This window comes from Lagopus leucura, unplaced genomic scaffold (genome assembly GCF_019238085.1).
Source record: "Lagopus leucura isolate 7727_CA_CO unplaced genomic scaffold, USGS_WTPT01 Super-Scaffold_100004, whole genome shotgun sequence".
NCBI lineage: Eukaryota > Metazoa > Chordata > Aves > Galliformes > Phasianidae > Lagopus > Lagopus leucura.
Window position 1 is genome coordinate 17399530 of NW_024962264.1, and position 10107 is coordinate 17409636.

Below are 10107 nucleotides of genomic sequence, written 5' to 3' on the forward strand. Positions count from 1 at the left end.
ATGACCCTTTTGCCTTTGTCCCAACGATGAGCAAGGCTGATAACAAATACTTACAGACTCTTTCACGTAATTCATGATATTTTTTTTTTTAACTTCACTATTCTGTTTTCTAAAACAAACCTTTGAGGATCATTATATTGTACTAAAGACATGCAACTTGTACATTTTTTATGTACAATAACTTTAGGACCGTGAAACAATTATACACTGCTAAATTTCATTGTGAGGAGGTTTGTTATACAATCAAATTAAATGTAATGATATGGAAAGACTAATATTTTATCACATATACATGCGGTTTGTGATCAACTAATAACAGAATCATAGAATGGGTTAGGTTGGAGGGGACCTTAAAGATCATTGAGCTCTAATCCTCCTGCTGTCTGGGGTTGGCAGGGCTGCCACCCACCAGATCAGGCTGCCAAGGGCCCTATCCAGCCTGGCCTTGAGCACCTCCAAGGATGGGACATCCACAGCTTCTCTGGGCAGCAGTGCCAGTGCCTCACCAGACTGAGAGGAAAAAAAATTTCTGACATCTAATCTGTATCTCCTCTCTTCTATTTTAAAGCCATTCCCCATTGTCCTATCACTATCAGATCGTGGAAGAAGTTGATCCCCTTCCTGCTTGTAAGCTCCCTTCAAGTACTGGAAAAGCTGCAATGAGGTCTCCAAAAAGCCTTCTCTTCTTTAAGCTACATAAGTTCAACTCCCTCGACCTTTCTTCATAGGAGTGGTTCTGACGTTCTTACAGCAGTTTGCACTGGAATGAACTCACTTGAATATAAGATGATATTTTACTGTTTGTCATGGATTTTATATAGGGGAATGGACATTTGGCTACTTATCAGTTCAAACTGATTTAAATGAATCAAAGTCCAAATGAGATTATAATGTACCACACTGCATTTTTCTACCAACTGCAGAGGATCAGAAAGTTGAACAAACTCAGTGACCAGTATTTTCCCTTCAAAACTGCAGAAGAGAGAAAACTTGGCAAGCTTTTGTCCTGTCAATTAACAATCTGGTTTTCTTTAGAGGATTTATAAACTTGAGTAATCTTCAACTTGTGGTGTGGAGTGTCAAAGAATGTGAGAATTCATTGTAGTTGGCTTGCAATACCAGTGCACACTTGCTCAGTGGGATGTGAACCAGAGTGTCTCTTTCTCCAAAAAGTCTGCTGTAAAGAAAAGTGACAAGGTAAAGCAGAGCAGCAGAATCCAATCAGGCGTTTACTTCCAAAAGGTGGCATATTGAATCTGAGCAATGTAAATGGGTAACTTTCAAGTGCTGATTAGTAATTTGGAAAAATATAAACAAGAAGGAGGAAGAATTCTAAGGCTATTACCTTAGACGTTAATTCATAGTTTGAATGACTGAAAACAGTATGGCTACTTACTAATCTGTCCAAAACTCAACAAGGTAACAGCTGCTCTACAGTGAAAATGGAATAACATTCCTGTTTTTTTCCTCTTCTAGTAAGAAATCCTTGGTATGCTTCTTCAGTAAAGAGAAGAAACACAGGAGACAATGTTCTCCCACAGCACTTCTTTAAGGAGCACGTCAAAGTGTGAGTATCAAATAGATGTGTCATTGGGAATGTTTATGGCAGCAAGAATAACAATCAGGATACTGGATTCGGATGGGTTGCATTTAGGGATGAAAACTGAAAGAATCAGGGTATGCAGTGCTATGCAAAAACCCCTTGTCCGCAGAGAGTGGAATGTGACAAGACTAAATTTTCTAGCTTTTTTTTTTTTTTTAAAGTTTGTAGAAAATTTCTCTCAAATTATCCACCTATGTCTGTAATCTCTGGAGTTGTTGTGGGATACAGAAAAAAAACAGGATTAGGAAAACTACAATAAATAAGATATACTGAAGAAGACTCAGGCAGGCTTATGTATAGACAAGGCATGTGTCAAAAACTCATTATGAACATTTACAGTTGAAAGCAATGATGTCAAGAAGAATGTAAATGAAAGAGAGAACATTAATGTAGCATACACAAATTTACAAAAGGCCTTCTACATAATCTTTTCTTTTTTTTTCCAAAGCTTTTCAAATAAGCTGGGCAGTCATGAGAAGAAAGGTCTTCGCATGAATAAAACTGGTGACTAGAAGTCAATTCTCTCTCTGAAGAGAGATATTCATCAGAATCTTTCAGGGTTTGTTAGTGGCCCTGGTGTTCAGCAAAGTTTTAAGTTGTCTGGAAAAAGCAGCGAAGAGTGCAATGACAAACTTTTGGGATGCCGTTATTCATGGTGGTGATGATAGAAACTGGCAGAAAAGCCAAGTGATTGTGCAACTGAGTGAAATAATGGCTGATGGAGTTCAGAAAGCATAGTCGTAAACTGATGCGCAATAGGAGAAGTAGTTTCACCTACACAGAAATAAACCTCTCATACACAGGAGCAGGATGTTAAGGTCACTTTATGGAATACTGTGAAAAAATAAACCTGATACCTGGTGAGAAAAGTGAGTGTTAATGATTACTGAGAAAGAAACTGAAGCAAAACTTGGCTCATTGTGCAAACCCACTGTGCTATATGGCATCTTTAAAACTGCGTATGGCTTTGGCCTTCTCTTGTAGAGAAAATAATTAAGACTATAGAATGTCTTCCAGAAAATGAAACGACTGGGTGCGTTTGCATTTCCCAAGGTATAAGCAAGGTTAGATGTTTCTTAACAGTTCTACTTTCCGTACTGCTATATATAGAGGAGATAGAAGCTTAATTTTCAATATTTTTGGTGGTTGTTTGCAGTGTGGAGTCTTCTGATTCCAATAAGGAAATAAAATTTTCAAGTGTAAGGATATAATATGCAAAAGCAGGAAATCGCAGGACCAAGAAAAGGGAACTACTTGGACTAATCACTGCTGGTAATTAGTCAGTACAGTACAGTGTACTGCAAGGGTGTTCAATCTCAAGAAACCAGATTTTTAACTGAAACAAAACTATGCAGCTCCTTGTAACCCCATTTAAAGGGGAGTCTCTCAGTAGAATTAACTGACTTGCATTGGAAATCATGTTGCTGAAGACGAAACTACACGGAGTAAGCAAATTATGCAGGAAAGTCACACCTAAAGGCTTTTAAGTCACAGCAGGAAAGGTACAGTAATATACCTCGTGCTTTATGGATAGGAACAAAAGTCTTAGTTCCAAGAATAAGGCTCATGCCTTAACACCTAACGCTTTGGAGTTTAAATGAATGCTGCCTCACATCTTCATTCTTGTCCCAGTAGGCTACGTAAGTCTGATTAAGCTCTATGCACGAAGTAAAAATGGCTGTTCAGCACCATTTCCAGGCGTATAGGCTTGTTTTTTTTTTTTCTGTTCTGATCTTGTGACATGTTACAATTATGCCTTTTGCTTCCTTTTCCTGTGGTTGGTGACACTTTTTGGAAAGTATGCTGTGGCAAGAGCTGAGGGAATGTAATGAGGAGGTAATGTTCTGGGGCTCTCACACAATGGCTGTTTATTGCACAGTTGCCTGTAGTTGGATCAGCAGCTTCAAGTCCTCCCATTATTCTACTCCTGTACTTTTTTCCTGTATTTCAGGTGTTATCATATCATGTCTTATTGGTATCAAGCACAAAATAGTTATGAAATCCTTGTTATTATATTTTAACCTCCCTTTAAGGAAAAAAAAAAATTCATCTACTAAGGTTCTGATTAAGGAAAGAATACCTGAGGAAGTTTTTTCCTCATCTTTTTTGAGAAAGAACAGATATTTCACATTAAATATTGGTTCAATGAACTAAGCTAGTCCCACTTATGGTTGGAAAAAGCCGAGAAAGATGACAATAAGGAAACAGTAAGGAAAGAGAAAAGTAGTTTTAGGTTTATTTAAGCTGATTTCCTGAAGTCAGTGGAGATCTTCCTCCTTTTGTTTGACTTCAGGAAAGATCGTTCAGCATTGTTGTGCTTAATTCCTGTTGTGTGCAATCTGCAAATGCAGAGGTTCTGGAACAGTGCTGGCTGGTGTTACGTAAATAGGTCTGATATACGCCTCACATATATGCTTTGGGGTTTCATTCACTTTTTGTAGTGTGTCTGTTGGTGTTCTGGACTGGTCTAATCTGACATTCTAGTCAAACTGCCTAGGCAAACCGTGATGGTAGCACCTCCTTACATTTGTTTTTGTCTCAACTTTGCAGTGAATATTTATGCTTTGGCATTCTTTTCTTCCCATATATCAGTGAAGACGGGTACATCTCAAAGAGGAAATTTAAAATAGGTTTAACTAAAGCCATATTTTATCAGCTTTTAATTGTTCATTAAATATGTAAAGTAGTCTATGAGGGATGATAATTCCTTCAGTTACAAAGAAGCAGAAGAACTACTTATTTCCATTTCATAAGAAGAAAATTTTCCAGGAGAAAAGCTTTGCCTGTGGCAGAACTACACTGTAAGCTGTATGAAGGTTGCTTTTCAGAAGCTCTCATAGTACAGGTGAACACAGCTCCACACATTTTTTAATTAAATTAAAAAATTAAAAGCGGATGTGTTCACCTGAAGAAAAAGTAATCCTTCTTTTCTGCTGTATGTTACTCACTGCATGAGTGAACAGTGAAATAAATTTCCATGATTTCTAAAATTAGAATCAATTTATGCACATACATTTAAACTAATGAACTCAGTAATGTGACGAACTGATTTAACCTTTGCTTTTCCTCTGCTGGTGATTTCTTGCAGATTAAGCTCTCTAGTTATGCTCCTCTTACAGCCTGCAACAGATGTTGACACCAAGAAAAACTTGTCTGCCAGCCAGCTGCATGCAGTTAGCCTGGGGCTGTGCATTGTAACTTGTTGCAATGAGAGACCTTGCTTTTCATCTCAATGATGTTTAGTTTCTGTCCATCTTTTGGAAGCTTTAGAACTGAAAATAAATTGGCTGGAATTCTTGTCTATTGAAGGAAATATCTTTCTATTCAGATAGGATACACATCCATTCGGATCAGATATCTTCTCTTCGGTGTCCATGGCAGAGGTTGTCTCCTAGAGCAATCTGCTGCCCCAGCACACAGAAGTTTGTTTCAGTCATTTGGCCATTGGTGACAGAGCAGCCTCTCTGGTTTTCTTGCGGTCAGCCACAGTCAGAAGGCTTTGTGGGCCTTTGTAGGCGTATGTTTAGGTATCCTATGGAGTCACCAAGTCAGTTTTCTATCAGTGTCATGTAGGAACATGGAGACATTAACGAAGTGACCTCTATTCTTCCTTGGTCACACTGAGGCCTTCCGCTCTGTCTGAAAGCCCTAGATAAATGCAGAGGAAGCCACATGGATTAAAACTAAATCCAAGATTTAGCTCAGCAGATGGTCCCTTTCAGAGTGTTCACTGGCTGTTATTGGATAAGCACACAACAGCCTACGTCTTTCCCTGTCATCGCAAGTGGTGTCATTCCCTTGGTTTCTGAATCAATGCCAGCCCTTCCCCACCCCCTCCTTTGCCGGTCACCACACTCCATTGCATCCCAATTAAGCAAAAAGTTTGAAATCAAACATGAGGTTACCTTATGTTAGTGAGTCTGCTTTCACGCTGTGTGTGTCAGGAGAATTGTCTGCAGAAGCGTCCTTGAGTGCTGAAGGCAGAGGTTTCGGTGTAATTCTATAAGCAGTGGTTGTCTTCACTCCCTTGAAAATTTCCTCACCCGACCTTGTCATTTTATTGTGTGAGGCAGAACATTTTTCTTCTTGTACTAAATGTTCATTTGCTCAAGTCAGTATAATATATTACAGATTAATAATGCCATCATAATTTTAATGAGGGATGTTATTTAGAAACCTGTAAATCAGCTTAGCCTTTTATTTTTATACATAATGGAACTCTGCATTTTTCCTTCTCTTATAGCGAATGATATATTCAAAGAAAGATTCAGACTGGCCTAAACGGACAAACAGTTTTGCTCAAAGAACTGTGTAGTATGGCAGAATTGAAAATAATCACATATTTCATTTTGGAATGTTGCCACATCCATTGTTAATTGCCGTTTTTGTTGCTGTTCTTTAATTTGAAATATAATGAAATGCTAAAGGTGCGCATACTTTAAACCCATTGTTTATCTGAATATGTCTATTTTTACCTTTGTAGCTTGTTTTGTCCGTGCATATGCACTGCTTTGATTATGATATTTTGTTATGTAATGAAGAAAAATGTACAGTAAAGGTCATGAATGAATCTGAAAGATTATCCATTCTTAATCAGTCCCCATCAACATTACTGGAGCTCTAATAATAGGCCAAGTTTAATGATCAATGAAATCTGATGAATTTGGTTTGAAAGCTGGGCAGCTTAGAGAAGCAATCAGCTAAACAGATGTCTGCAGTTTGGGGAGTTATTTCTCTGTTCCTGGCAGCAGAATTTTTGTATGAACAATAAAAAAGCATAAACAGAAAGATTTACAGAATCACCAGGGGTGGAAAAGACCTCCAAGGTTATCCAGTTCAACTATCCACCTATCACCAATATTTCCCAGTAATTCATGTCCCTCAGTACAATATCTAAATGTTTCCTGAACGCCTTCAGGGATGATGACTCCACCACATCCGGTGCTTAACTTTTCTCTCAGAAAAATAAGTATTTCCTAACATCCAACCTTGACCTCCCTTGGTGCAACTTGAAGCCATTCCCTCTAGTCCTATCACTAGTTGCATGGGAAAAGAGGCTAACACCTACCTTGCCACAGCCTACCTTCAGGTAGTTTAGAGAGCAATAAGATCTCCACTGAGGCTCCTCTTCTCCAGACAAAATAATCCCAGCTCCCTCAGCTGCTCCTCATACGACTTGTGCTCCAGACCCATCACCAGCTTTGTTACACTTCTCTGGGTATGCTCCAGGGCCTCGATGACTTTCTTGTAGTGAGGGGCCTAAGACTGAACAAACTACTCAAGATGTGGCTTCACTAGTGCTGAGTACTGAGGGATGATTACTTCCTTGTTCCTGCTGGCAACATTATTTCAGATGCAAGTCAGGATGCCATATTCACATTCCGAGTGCAGCATGGAGAGCCAAAGCAGACCACTGGACACAGCTGCATGTGTTCAGAAATGGCCTCAGCCTTATTCATAAGTGGGAGACTAAGCTGGCACACTGTTGACTTCCTTAGCTCTCCCATTTGTGAGAAACAGGCTGAGGTAATGAGAACTCAAATACTACCTTGCAATGTGAATGCCTTTATCCTATCAGCATCTCCATCCTGGAAGAGAAGCAAAAGCCCTTCTCAGCTTGCAAGATGATACATGAATAAGGGATGTTTTATCTCAAATACTTCACTGGTATCCAGAGGGATTCATAGGCACAGGCCGGATCTCCTTCCTACATCAGCTGACATCTGGCCTGCACCCATTTGCAGGCTCTGTGCTAACAATTTGTTTCCCATTAAGTCCTGCAAAAATCCCCCTGGGACTGAAAAAAAAAAAAAAAAAAAAAAAAAAACCCAAAAAAAAACCACCAAAAGAGCACATCACCATGTCAGGGCCAGTCAGCTGCTTTTCATATTTCAATTAATGCTTTGTTATTCCTGTGTAAAAAAGAAATAAGAATTAAAAATGAAATATTTGTGCAGAAGTTGCAGAAGAGGAGAGTTTTGTTTTGCATTTCTTGCATGTGGTTAAATTACTGATGAAAATTTGAGATGCTCTCTGTTTATGTTTGAATAGTTAAATCACGGGGCTTCATCCCCTTGAGGACCCTTGCAATTGTCTCTCACAGCACGAATGGCTACCTAGAGAAATCAGATGTCATTTATGAGAGAATAATCTCCGATTCACGTAAGTAGGCCAATGCAATTAGTTAAATGTTAAGCCTCATAACGTAACATGGCATGTGCTGTCTCCCTTATTCCACTCAGATAGGTTTTAACAGCAATATCGTTGCACGCATTTTATTTAAGAAGGAAATAATGCAAGTGTTTTCAAGAGCAGCCATCTTAAAACCGTTAAGCTGCTTCATCTCCTGAGGAAGTACTGAAGGGTCTTGCTTAGAAGCACCAGGGGCACAGGGTTGTTGGGGAGGGAAGGCATCCTCCCATTTTGCAGATTCACATGCTGAGGATGTGGGGAGGGGGGAAATCCTTCCCTGCAGCCTTTCGAATGTGAATGTTCCCAAAAGTTTTTCACTGTGCCATCCTTTGTGATTCAACAAAATGAATCATTCAGTAACATAATCTCTCTCAAAGAAACAAAAGTAAATTGTGAAGAACAACATTTAAAACTTGTTTTTTTGTTGCATTTCCTTTCCAGATCATTGCTGTAGAAGTTCTTTTGTTTCTGAATGTAAGGGGAGATGATCTGGTAAAGCAAGTTAGACAAATGATTTGGTCTCCATAGCTCCATTTACCTCCCATTCAGAAAAGCCAGGTATCCCTCCTGAAGCATGTAAGTACTTCATTCCACACAAAACCCAGAACCCCTTTTTTTTAAAGCAACCTTCATGACTCCAGCAGCAGCTTTCCAGCAACAACTTTTTCATTCATGACAGAAATCTGTGCAGATGACTCCAAGCATTTGTGCATTGGGAAAAATGCTCGAATATGTTTTCAGAGGTCAGAATTTACCCAACTCTGAAACTAGCCTACTAAGGCCTAAAGCTGTTGTTATGCTGAAGGAGATTAGATGAAATGTATAATATATGAGAAAATCTTGCTGAAAATACTGGATGAAAACGAAATCCTTTAGCTGGAATAGCAGATGACTGACTAATTGCAAGTCTTGAGGAAGAACTAACTCCAAGAGGTTGAGCCGTCTCTTGGCACTGGACAAAGAGACAGGAGGAAGAAGTGGTAAATCTGTCAATGTGCACCAGAAGTTGATTGAATTCTAAACCACAGAATCGTTGAACTTGAAGTCAACAGAAAATTAACAGATGTCAATAAACAATTGTTATGGACTTATGAGCAAGGAAATTATTCATTTATGTTTTTGTGTTAGGGAGAAAATGACCTTTCATGTTCTGCTTTTCAGAAAACATGGGAAAAGAAATAGTTCTTAATCTCAGATTACTTCCTGACCTCATTCCTTTTTGAATTCAATAATAGTCTGGAGTGCTTAAAAAGAAGGTACTCAGGTGTTCTTTGTCTTATTTAAGATCATCTATGGAAAAAGAAAAATAGGTAGGTAAAAGGGTTCTAACCTCTTTGTCCCATTAAGTGGTGCAATGGCTGCTGAGAATGGAGACAGGCATCTCATCAAGCATGCGTTGCTAACACAGTATACTTGTTCCTGGATAAGCTAGCTGTGCTTTGCATAAGCCACGTGCAGCACATGGTACTTGTCTGGCTGTGGACAACGGGGACCTCAGCTAAAGTGTGCCGCCCTGACCCATGGTGCAACCACTTGGTTTCCCTGATTTTCCAGCGTGTCTTCTTCTGGGTTGGTATGTTCAAGGCTGCAGGCATGTCATTTAAGGGTATGCACTTCCAGTTTCTTAAAACTTTAGGTGCAAAAATAACTGAAATTCATGCATCTGGTAGATAGCTGTGTTCCTGAGCTGCCCATAGAAGGTAAGCTTGGTGGATAGATATGGTGGCTGTTTCTAATTCTAGAAATAAATATTTTCATCTTATGCTTGTCTGCTGTTGTTGAAGCTTAAATACATGAGGGCAGTTTCTTTTGTGTAGTGGCTTATAGTGCAGCAGAAGCAGAAGGGAGCTGGTATTTGTTTGATGTCAGGCCAAGTGCAAACAGCAGAACTAATTACAAATTAACAAATACTGGGCATGATTAGAAAGAGAATCAGATAGGGAAAGCTCTCCAACATGTGATAGGGATAAGCTAAATACTTGAGGCAGAGAAAACTTTTCCTTTTTTCTCTGTGATGGTTGTCACGGGTATTAGGAAGAATCGGATAACAGAAAGAATTTCTTCATAGAATGGGCGGCACTGGAACAGCCTGCCTAGAGAAGCGGTGGAGTCCTTGTCCCTGAAGGTATTTGAGAGACATAGGTTAGGTTGACGGTTGGACTTGAAGATTTTTTCCACCCCAAGTTACTCTATGATTCAATCAATTTTCTTTCTGGTGATTTTTTTTTCATCTGTGGATTGAGACAAATTTGCATGGAGCCTCTGGCATCAGTCTCTCCTTTTGCAGCTCTGGAGAACACAGGAGAGCCTTC

At 39.3% G+C, this 10107-nt stretch overlaps 1 long non-coding RNA gene across 2 annotated transcripts in view; it reads left to right on the top strand.

Annotated features, from left to right (window-relative positions):
• The window catches only part of LOC122180020, a 36186-nt gene extending 27819 nt beyond the window's left edge, over positions 1-8367 (top strand). For both annotated transcript variants that reach the window (XR_006178897.1, XR_006178898.1), the window contains 3 exons: positions 1477-1567; positions 7655-7765; positions 8237-8367. This is a non-coding gene — a long non-coding RNA (uncharacterized LOC122180020). The remainder of the gene's footprint in view (positions 1-1476; positions 1568-7654; positions 7766-8236) is intronic.
• The last annotated feature ends 1740 nt before the right edge of the window (positions 8368-10107 follow it).